General features: G+C 41.1%; 1 protein-coding gene across 5 annotated transcripts in view; it reads right to left on the minus strand.

Moving 5' to 3' along the window:
- Positions 1–9,418, minus strand: part of ARHGAP12 (Rho GTPase activating protein 12) — a 108,615-nt gene extending 99,197 nt beyond the window's left edge. For 4 of the 5 annotated variants that reach the window (XM_059404365.1, XM_059404364.1, XM_059404363.1 and 1 more), the window contains exon 1: positions 9,330–9,418. The gene's annotated coding sequence lies outside the window, so the exon portion shown is untranslated. Of the gene's footprint in view, positions 1–3,503; positions 3,525–9,329 lie in introns of those variants that run through there. The other variant, XM_059404361.1, reaches the window with a different exon arrangement.
- Positions 9,419–9,780: the final 362 nt, after the last annotated feature.

Consider the following 9,780-nt stretch of genomic DNA (forward strand, 5'->3'; position numbering starts at 1 on the left):
AAATTTAAAAAAAGGAAAAAAAGACTATTCTTTTTAATGCTTAAATGATGCCAACCTACTCCAAAATTAACAATGTGATAAGAGCCACTATAGGCAAAGGACTTGAATAGATATTTTTCCAAAGATGATACACAAATGGCCAATAAACACAAGGAAAGATGCTCAATGTCACTATCATTAGGGAAATGCAAATCAAAACTTCAATGACACCACTTCATACCAATCGGAATGGCTATTGTAAAGAACAAACAAAACAAAAAACAACCAAGGGGCACCTGGGTGGCTCAGTGGATTAAAGCCTCTGCCTTCAGCTCAGGTCATGATCCCGGGGTCCTGGGATCGAGACCTGAGTTGAGTTGGGCTCCCTGCTCAGCAGGGACCTGCTTCCCTTCCTCTCCCTCTGCCTGCCTCTCTGCCTACTTGTGATTTTTATCTGTCAAATAAATAAATAAAATCTTAAAAAAAAAAAAAAACACCCAAAATAAGTGTTGATGAGGATGTAGAGAAACTGCCCTTTAAAAAAAAAAAAAATTATTTTATTTATTTATTAGAGAGAGAGAAAGCGCGCAAGCGAGAGCACAGGAGAGGGAGAAGCAGACTCCCTGGTGAGCAAGGAGTCCAATGCGGGGCTCAATCCCAGGACCCCGGGATCATGACCGAGCTGAAGGCAGACGCTTAACTGACTGAGCCACCCAGGTGCCCCAGAAATTGCCATTCTTGTGCATTGCTGGTAGGAATGTAAAATGGTACAGTCACAGAGGTAAACAGTACAGTGGTTTTTCAAAACACCCAGCAATTCCACTTTGGGTACACATCTGAAAGAAGAGAAAGCAGGGACTTGAAAAGATATACGTAGGTCCATGTTAATAGCAGCACTAATCACCACAGCCAAAAGATGGAAGCAAACCAAACGCCCATAGATAAATGCCTAATCAAAATGTGGTATATATATACAATACTATTGTCTATGTATTACCAAAATAGTCACTACAGACTACAAATCACCTTATATCCGTCTACCCAAAAACCACAAAAGTCAATAAATCCTCACATAGGTTTTACAGATCCTCTTTCAAAGTAAATTTTAAAACGCAAACATTCAAACTTTTAGAAAACCGAAAAGTAGCACTTATGTAGCACACAAATGATGACCTACTACTACTATCAATGCCTCAGAGCTTTCTGTCCTCTCCTGGGAAAGAAAACACACCATGATTCTTAATTTGTACTAAAATTTAAGTTCTTTTACAAAACACTGAAAATCCAATAATGCAAGTTAAATTCAAACAAGATATCACATACCTACCACAATACAGTTATTTTTACAAAACAAGACAATACAAAGTGCTGATACCAACAACTGGAACACTCATACAGAGCTAATGGAAGTGCTACAAATGGGACAGCCAGTTCAGTAGTCTCCTACAAACATACATTTTCTGCAGACTGTATTCTGGGCCATGAGACAAATCTCAATAAATTTAAAAGGACTGAAAACATACCAAGGTATATTCTCTAACAAGTGAATTAAGTTATAAATTAACAAAACATAGTTTAAAACCCACAAATTTGTTGGAATCTAAACAACATACTTCTAATTATCTCATAAGGCAAAGAAGAAATCAAACAGGAAATCTGAACTGAAATGTACATGAAAACATGACATCTCAAAACTTACGGGATGCAGCTAAAGTAGTGCTCAGAGAAAATTCATAGCACTAAATACCCATATTAGAAAAGAAGAAAGGTCTCAAATCATTGATGTACACTTCCACTCTAGGAAACTAGATGAGGAGCAAATTAAACCCCAAATAAGCAGAAGAAAAGACATGAAAAGAGCATAGAAGAAATCAATAAAAAAGAGAGAGAGAAAAATGTTAGATGAAATCAGAAGCTGGTTCTTAAAGATCAATAATACTGATAACCCTCTAGTCAAACTGATCCAGAATAGAAGGGAAAAAAACACAAATTACCAATATCAGGAATGAGACAGGGGATATAACTATAGATGTAAAGACATCAAAAGGAAGATAAGAGAATATTATGAACAACTTTAAGCCAGTAAATCTAACAACTTAGATGACCAGACAAATTTCCTGAAGGACAAATCACCAGAACTTCAGAAGAAACTGATAACCTAAGTAGCCATGTATCTAATAAAAAAATTGATCTGTCTTTAAAAATCTTTAAGATCTTCCCACAGGGCACCTGGGTGGGTCACCTGGTTAGGCGTCGGCCTTCGGCTCAGGTCATGGTCCCTAAATCCTGGGATCAAGCTCCCTGCTCCCTCTCCCTCTGCTGCTCCCCCTGCTGTGTGCTCTTAAGCATGCACTCTCATGTTCTCTAATAAACAAAATCTTTAAGAATAAATAATAAACAAATAATTTTCCTACAAAGCCCTGACCCAGATGGCTTCCCTAGAGAGTTTTACCAAAAATATAAGGAAGATAATGCCTGTTACACAAAGCTTTTGAAGAAAATTGAAACAGAAGAAAAACATCCCAATTCATTCTATCTGGTCACCATTATCCTCATACTAAAAGCAGACAAAGACATTATAAGAAAAACTAAAAACCGACTTCCCTCATAAATATAGACACAAACTTATCTTCAACAAAGGACTCATATTTAAATATACAGAGAACTGTACAAGTCAATAACACAACTCAATAAAAAATGGGCAAAAGATATAAACACTTATCCAAAGATCTACAGATGGTAAGACCATTAGAAGATGCCCAATATCTTTAGTTATTAGAGAAATGCAAACTGAAGTCACAAAGAAATAACACTATACATCCACTAGAATAACTAATATTTAAGACTGACAATACACCAGTGTTTTCTAGAATGTGGAGCAATCAAAACTCTCACACACTGCTAGTGGACATTTTATAAAAATGGTAAAACCACTTTGGAAAAAGTTTGGCAGGTTCTTAAAATTTTAAATATATATCTACTATAGGACCCAGGAAATCTACCCCTAGGTATTTATCCAAGAGAAACGAAAGCATGTATCCACGCAAAGACATGTAGGTGAATGTTCACACCAGCTTTATTTCTAATAACCCCAAATTGGAAACAATCCAAATGACCATCAAGAGGTGAATGGATAAACTAATTGTGATATATCCACACAATGAGATATCACTCAGCAACAAAAAGGAATTAACTATTAATACACACAACAAACTGGAAAAATCTCACAATAATTTTCCTGAGTAGGAAAATTAAAAAAAAAAAAAAAATCCAGACAAGAAAGCGCATACTATAAGGTTCCATCTACACACAATTCTACAAAATGCAAACAAATCTATAGTGCTGGAAAGCAAATCAATATTGACCAGAAAACAAGGTGATGAATTACCCTTAAGCTCAAGGAAATTTAGAGGGCAAGGTGGGAGTTAGATATGTTCAAATTACACATTTAAAATATATGCAGCTTATTACACAGCAATTATACCTCAATAAAACTGTTTTTAAAAAACCCTAATGAGGGGCACCTGGGTGGCTCAGTGGGTTACGCCGCTGCCTTCGGCTCAGGTCATGATCTCAGGGTCCTGGGATCGAGTCCCGCATCGGGCTCTCTGCTCAGCGGGGAGCCTGCTTCCTCCTCTCTCTCTCTGCCAAATAAATAAATAAAATCTAAAAAAAAAAAAAAAACAACAACAACAACAAAAAAACCCTAATGAGGGGCACCTGGGTGGCTCAGTGGGTTAAAGCCTCTGCCTTCAGCTCAGGTCATGATCCAGGGTCCTGGGATCAAGCCCCACATCGGGCTCTCTGCTCTGCAGGGAGCCTGCTTCCTCCTCTCTCTCTCTGCCTGCCTCTCTGCCTACTTGTGATCTCTGTCAAATAAATAAATAAAATCTTTAAAAAAATAAAAATAAAAAACCCTAATGATATAAATTCAAAGTACCAGCTATCACTCCCACACACACACACTAGAATGGCTTTAAATACATATAAAGGCTATTTCATGTGGTAAGGATGCCAGCAACTGGAATTCTCGTTCACTGCTTGTGGGAATGCAGAATGTTAAAGCCACTTTGGAAAACATTTTGGCAGTTTCTTATAAAGTTATTAAGCATGCATTTACCTTACGATCTAGCCACTGCTTTTCAATACCTCTAGGTATTTACCCAAGAAAAATGAAAAAATAAGTCCACGCAAAGGCCTTATATGAACATTCACAACAGCTTTATTCATAAGTGCTAGAAACTGGAATCAACTCAAAGGCTTATCAGCTAATGAATGCCTAAACTAATCGTACATCCATCTGTAAAACACGAAAGAATACAAACCAAAAGAGATCCTGGGAAAGGGTTGGAGGGGGATGGGCAAAATGTAAGGTTAAGGGGACTGGGAGATACAAGCTTCCAGTTATGGAATGAAAAGGTCATGGGAATAAAAGGCACAGTATAAGGAATATAATCAATGATATCACAATAGTGTGTATGGTGACAGATGGTAGCTACACTTGTGGTGAGCAAAGCATAAGGAATAGAGAATGCTGATGGGTGCCTGGGTGGCTCAGTTGGTTGAGTGTCTGCCTTCGGCTCAGGTCATGATCCCGGTGTCCTGGGATCGAGTCTCATATTGGGCTCCCTGCTCAGCAGGGAGCCTGCCTCTCCCTCTCCTATTCCCCCTGGTTGTGTGCTGTCAAATAAATAAATAAAATCTTTTAAAAAGAGAGAGAGAGAGAGCCTTCTACATCTGGCTTGTTTCACTTAGAACACTTTTGAGAGTCATCCATGTTGCTGTATGTAGCTGTAGTTCACTCCTTTCAATTACTGAGTATTACTCTATGTTAGTATACACATATTATAACTCAATAAAACTGATTTTTTTAACAAATCAGTAATATGCAGCCAAATATTGGCATTTTAAAGATACCACTCGAACTGCAAAATGTAATCTAAATTACATTACTCAGGGTTAGGGACCTGAAATTTAAATCTAGGATTTGCCGTTTCTTGGCGCTCAGACGCTGAGCCCCTTAACTCACCTGTAAAACAAACAATATAAATCTCCAAAGATTCTTGTGAAAATGGAAAAGAGAAAAAGTATTCTGTAAACATAATATCCACACTAATCACTGCTTAACTCAAAAAAGGGTAAGTTTCAGGGGCACCTGGGATGGCAAAGTCATTTAGCATCCAACTCTTGGTTTCAGCTCGAGTCATGAGTTCAGGGTTGTGAGATCGAGCCCGGTGATGGGCTTCACACTCAATGCAGAGTCTGCTTCAGACTCTCTCCCTCTGCCCCTCCCCACTGCATGCGTGCTCATTCTTGCTCCCTCTAAAATAAATAAATCTTTAAAAAAAAAAAGTTGTGAGTAGAAAAATTGTGACAAATTAACTAATGACTAAAAAAAATAATCCCTCCTCAAATGCACATGCCTCTGCCTCTTCCTAGCTATGTGATCTAAGACAAGTTACTAAACCTCTCAGAGTCTTGTTTCCTTCCATTTGTGAAACGGAGCTTATTAACAGCAGATACCACATATTGAGAGAATCAAATGAGTAAATATGTGTAAAGCACCTGGTATAATGCTTTACAGATTTTAGATCTTCTTACAAAATACTATTATTTCTATGCTACCAAACTTTAACTTAGCAGCCATCCTACCCATCCAAAGTACAATAGTGTAGGTAATATCAGTGATCTAGATCAGGGCTTCTGAAACTTCTAGTGAGCAGAATCACCTGGAGAGCTTTTCTTTAAAAAAACAAAAAACTTTTTTAGATTAGTACTAGACTTAGAGAATTATGCAAAAATAGTACAGAGAGTTCCCATATATCCTATACACAGTTTCTCCTACCATTAACATCTTATGTTAGTATGGTACATTTATCATATCCAGGGGTATATATGAATATATCATTTTCAGTAACATCCATGCTCTATTCAGTCTTCCTTAGTTATCCCCTAATAGACTTCTTCTATTCTAGGATCCCATCCAGAATAGCACATACACATTTTGTAGTCATCATCTGCAGTTTTTAAAACACAAGTTACTGAAACCCAGACATTCCTAATGAGAGCACTATAAGGTGGGGCCCAAAAATTTGCATTTCTAACAAGTTTCCAAAGGTTGCTGATGTGGCCAATCTAAAAATACATGGAGAATAGCTCTGGTCTAGATTCTAGACTCCAGAAGTGATGCTCAATACAGCAGCCACTAGCCAAATGTGGCTACTGACCACATTAAGTGTGTCTAATCTAAATTGAAAAGCCCCGTATTGGGGCGCCTGGGTGGCTCAGTGGGTTAAAGCCTCTGCCTTCGGCTCGGGTCATGATCCCAGGGTCCTGGGATCGGGCTCTCTGCTTGGCGAGGAGCCTGCTTCCTGCTTTCTCTCTCTGCCTGCCTCTCTGCCTACTTGTGATCTCTGTCAAATAAATAAATAAAATCTTTAAAAAAAAAAAGAAAAAGAAAAGCCCCGTATATGTAAAATACACCAAGGATTTAAAGACTTAGTCTGAATAAAAGAATCATGTTGATTACATGATGAGATGATTAAAAAAAAAAAACTTATTTCACTTGGGATTTTTCCCCCTATTTTTACTTTTTACCATGGGAGTACTAAAAAGCTTGAAAATTACCCAAGTGAGGGGCACTTGGCTGGCTCAGTTGGAGGAATACGCAATTCTTTATCTCTGGCTTGAGTTCAAAACCCATGCTGGGTGAAGAGATTACTTAAATAAAAATAAAAATAAAATAAGGTTACACAGGTGACTGGCGTTATATTTCTATCGGACTGCAGCGTAGTTTGTGGTCTGGGCAGTAGAGCACCAAGGGTATCACCTGGGGACTTGTTAGAAGTTCAGGTGATTCCCATGCACATTAAAGTTTGAGAAGCACTAATTATCAACAGGGGAGGGATACTTAGACACGTCAGTATTTGGCAGTCTGGTTCAAATAAAAAGCTAATCAACTGCAAACTGAAACTGCATGATATTTGTTAAGTCAATAAAAGTAGCAGGGAAATGGCTGAATCACAGCAAAGCCATCAACAACTAAGGATGTGGCATAATTAGACCAGTTAACAATTGAAGAAAAGAAAAACCACAAAGATAGTGACCCAATGGGTTCCTCAAAAGAGGATGATATGAAAAGCATGATTTGAGGATTATAGGTGATACCATCATATCATACTTTTTCATGTCTGACTCATTCCACAAAACAGTGCATATTTGCAATTAAAACTAAAAATGTAAATACAAGAAAATAAAAGTTTAATTTCACTTTTCTCTCCCACTACTAGAAAACTGGAATGTCCATTTTGGGCAGATTCACCTTAAGTTACCTTTTCTTAGTACCAATTTTCTCAGGTAAGCAAAATACTGGTAGTGCCACATAAGGATTTTACACATCACTGTATTCAGTTTTATTTCAGTCAACTTCGAATTTTTATTACCCTATTATTCTCAGGAATGTCAACTGCACAACTTCAAGTACATAAATTTGTAAAGCCCACGGTCTACCCACCTATTTTTAAAAAGCACCAAACAAAAACTTTCTAAATGAAATGAAAACCAAATGATTAACTACAAACAATAAGCTGTTCTTCTACAGCATTTATACTACATATTTTCACTTGTGCCCCACAACTGGTATAGTAAGTAAAAAATAAACACCAAAAGATACATATTGACTATATACGGATAACAAATCTTTACCAATGGCACATTAAGAATCAATGAGTTATCGACCTTTTCCAACTTTTATGGCTGATAAAGCATGAACAGAAACCCATCAACAGATACAGGCATACACATACACACATACAATCTGTTTCATTACACTTAATTGTTTTTCCCCAAGAACAAACACCTCCAAAGCAGAAAGCTACATGCAACCACCGGTCACACATATGCATCCAGGTTGTCTGGTTCTTCAGGGTGCATGGCTCAAGGTTAACTCTTCAGATCCTGCTTTTAGGCACTCTGCTGGGCTCCCAATCCCTATTCTGAAACGTTTCCAAGGCATTTCAAAACAGAGCAAAAGAGAAAACTACTAGCACCAGGAACCGAATGTCTACTCAGACAAGAAAAGGTACAGAAAGATGACCCATTCTGTAACACACCTTCCTATAGCTCAGGTAAGGAACATTGGATATGGGCAAATAACCGCTCTAGGCCACTGTTTCCCCCAGTTTTCGGATGAAACAGGCGTGGCTAGGGGCTAGATACTTTTTAACAACCTTTCACTAACACTGAGTCTTCCGGGTCTCAGCTTCGGAAGTGTGGCAGAATCTCAACCAGAAGCCGAGCTTTCCTCCACATTTCCTTCCCTTTTGGAATATGTGCATAAATATTCGATAAAAGCTGCTCTCGTGTGTCATAGACTAAACATAAAGCAATTCCAGTGTTAGCTGACTTTACCCATCATAAACACTTCACTTGGAATGACATCCGAACTTTCCTAAAGGTATGCTTTAAACATTTTGCTTTAACCTTTGCAAATGCATTGAAAACTGCTGCTGCAGTCAGAAGAAAAACATCACAAGCCTCTGAAACTGAAGGCCCTGCATTTTTCCGTAATGATGACCCTGCAGACATTTCTTCTCAGAGGGTCTGCAGTAACTAAAGACACAACACGTAAAGGACAGCCATTCTTGGAAGACAATCAACTACGCTAAAATGGGAGGAGGGCACCACGCTTGTAAAGAGTTTTTTTGTTTTGTTTTGTTTTGTTTGTTTTTTAATTCAAGGACTTTGAGGAGATTGCTCCCAGAAGAGCCAGAGTAGCAAGTGTCCATTCAATGGGGCAGGGCACTTCTAAAGACTGCAGAGACAAAAGTACCCGTTTAAGGTCAGCAGTCCTCGAGGGGAGGCCTCAGGTAGGCTCCCCGGGGGGGCGGAGGTTTACACACCCAACAGCAGTTTGAGAGCGGGCACACGCAGCTGCAGAAGGCGAGGAAAGAGGGCGGCACCAGCCTGCCTTTTACACACACACACACACACACACACACACTCCTTCCTAGGGGCGGGGCGGGCGGGCGCTGCCCTCACACAGGAAGTCAGGAAACCCGGGGGGTAGAGGAGCCACAACTTCGAGCCATTTAAACCCTCTCGCCCACGTCAGTCAATGCGCTGGCAACGGCTCCCCTTCCCCCCCGCGCCCACCCTGCGCCCTGCGCCCCACCCCTCCAGAGACGCTCCCGGCCGCACCTCGCGCGCACCTTGGCGGCGACGCGCCTCCCGCACACACCTCCCCCTAACTCCGCCGCCCTCGGCGGGCACAGCCCCGACCGCGGACGCCTTTGTGCAGCACCTCACCAACCTGCCCTCTGTCCACGGGGACCCGCGTCCCGCCACCTTACCGAGAGCACGGCGGCCTCGCAGGAGGCAGCTCCCTCTTGTATTAGCACGGGGTCTGCGGGACGCCGAGGCGAGCCCGAAGGTCGCTCACACCGCGGCGGCTGCGGCCAGCCCGTCCCCGCAGGCTGGTCTCCGAGGGAGGGTAAGTTCCAGGGCACGTCGGAGCGCGCCGGCGCGGGGGCGGGGCGGGGCTGGGGGCTCACGTGACGGTAGGGGGCGGGGCGAGGCGAGGCTCACGTGACGACCCGGGCGGGCGCCGGGTGAATCGGCGGGGGTGGATGCGGGAGGAGGGGAGGCAGAGGGCGGGGCGGAGGGATTGGATTAGGGACTCGGGCTGGCGAGGTTGCTGCCCGCCAAGTGGGCGTAAGCACTTTGTAAACCTGAAATGGGAAACGTTGAGAGAAAACGCTCGGGAGAAAACAAGTGAAAGGCATAGGGGAAACGGACCCAACA

Source organism: Mustela nigripes, chromosome 6, assembly GCF_022355385.1.
Source record: "Mustela nigripes isolate SB6536 chromosome 6, MUSNIG.SB6536, whole genome shotgun sequence".
Classification (NCBI taxonomy): Eukaryota; Metazoa; Chordata; class Mammalia; order Carnivora; family Mustelidae; genus Mustela; species Mustela nigripes.